The sequence below is a fragment of the Mastomys coucha genome, unplaced genomic scaffold (genome assembly GCF_008632895.1).
Source record: "Mastomys coucha isolate ucsf_1 unplaced genomic scaffold, UCSF_Mcou_1 pScaffold13, whole genome shotgun sequence".
Classification (NCBI taxonomy): Eukaryota; Metazoa; Chordata; class Mammalia; order Rodentia; family Muridae; genus Mastomys; species Mastomys coucha.
The window spans coordinates 32,771,819-32,773,868 of record NW_022196895.1 but is presented as its reverse complement, the minus strand read 5'-3'; positions in this window follow the sequence as shown (position 1 = coordinate 32,773,868).

Sequence of the window (2,050 nt, the reverse complement as noted above, 5' to 3'; positions counted from 1 at the left end):
GCTTGTGATGGATTCGTAGGCCCATAACTTTTCTTCCTAGTCAGCACAGGTCTAAAGCTTTAATTTTTCCTTTCAATCTCAAGCTGGCTGATTCAACTCTGCTGTTCTGAGTCAAACCCCTCCCTCACCAAGCTGACTCTTTCAATCTGGCTTCTCTCTCAGCCTCTGACTTTTTGCTCTGTTTGACCTGTAGGGGTCTATGATTCACCAAAGAATGATACCACAGACTCAAATAGTGTGTAAACGCAGAGAGTCTTTTATTCTGCCGAATTCCAGCACGCCAGAGTCTCCCATTAGCAAGATAAAGAGACAACCGAGTGAGCTTGCAGGCCTAATTTAAAACACATTAGGGAATTCCAGGGTAGATGACCTCTATGTTAATCTGTTGGGTCCATCTCTATGGACATTCCATTACCGGGGTGGGGTGGGGCTGGAAACTTGCTGGGGAGGTCTGGAAACTGTTGCTAAGGAATTCTGGAAACTGCTGCTGACCCATTGTCCTTGCCTCAGGTAGCAGGGCAGCTTCTGAGGCCTGGAATTGCCCAGTTCTTGGAAACAGAGACTTAGGCCTCGTCTCCTTAACTGCCAGTTTGAAGCCTGGCACGGAATCAGCCCAGCCTTCTCAGACCTCAAACTGTCTCTGTTAATCTGTGCTAGTCTTTTGGCTCCTCGTTCTCCAGATCATTCTGTCTTCACTCATGTGTCCAGCTTGTTCTCTCTCTGCAACCTGTCTCTGTACAACTATCTCAGTAACAGTGCCTCTGTTGCTTCTGCTGCTGCCATAGCCTCCTCCTCTGCCTCTTCCTCCTCCTCCTCTTCTGCCTCCTCCTCCTTCCTCCCTCCTCCTCTCTCTCTCTCTCTCTCTCTCTCTTTCTCCTTTCTCTCTCTCTCCCTCCCTCCCTCCTTCCCTCCCTCCATCCCTCCTGCCCCTTAAGTAGCTTCCCTTTCCTCTCTCCTCTCTTGAGAGTTGGGCATATCCTATTCCATCAGATCATTCTCTAATTTGCCACTTGAAGTCACTTTCAAACATGGCTGATTCCTTCTACAAACTAACTTTCTATATGGTCAAATATCCTGTAACAGGGTTCCTTTTAGAAAAGGGGTAAATAAAAATAAATCTTTTTATTTAATAAACATTTATTTTTATGTGTACGAGTGTTTTGCCTGAATGTATGTCTATGCACTATTTATGCACCCAGTGCCTGTAGGTGCCAGAAGACAGTATCAGAGTCCCTGGAACCAGAGTTAAAGACAGGTTTTGTTTCCTGATTTATTTGGTTTAGGTTTTTTGTTGTTGGGATCTTTTGTTTCTTTGTTGGTTGGTTGGTTGGTTTTGGTTTTGGTTTTTGAGACATGATTTCTCTGTGTAGTCCTGGCTTAGAATTCATTCTGTAGATCAGGCAGGCCTTCAACTCGGACGTCTGTGGGTCTCTGCCTCCCGAGTACCAGGATTAAAGGCAAGCACCTCCACCCAGCGTAATTAGTTTTGTTTGCTTTTTGTTTTGTAAAAATAATATTTAACTGCCATTTGGATGCTGAGAATTGAACCCATGTCCTCTGGAAGAGCAACACAATTTACCCCAACACCCACCCATCCTAAGGACCTCTGGTAACACCTAGCAATAGCAATTTATGAATTAGTTGATTTCTTGCCATTCCCTGGCCACTCCTAACAACAGCCAATCTCAGACCACAAAAAGGGAAGCTTTTTGACCTTCTGTACTAGCTAGTTTTGTGTCAACTTGCCACAAGCTAGAGTCATTTTTAGAAGAGGGAACCTCAATTGAAAAAAAGTACCCAGGCTGGAGAGATGGCTCAGCAGTTAAGAACACTGCTCTTCCGGAGGTCCTGAGTTCAAATCCCAGCATCCACATGGTGGCTCACAACCATCTGTAATGAGATCTGATGCCCTCTTCTGGTGTGTCTGAAGACAGCTACAGTGTACTTACATATAATAAATAAATAAGTCTTTAAAAAGAGAAAAGAAGAGGCAGGCGGACTTCTGAGTTGGAGGCCAGCCTGGTCTAGAGAGTGAGTTCCAGTACAGCCA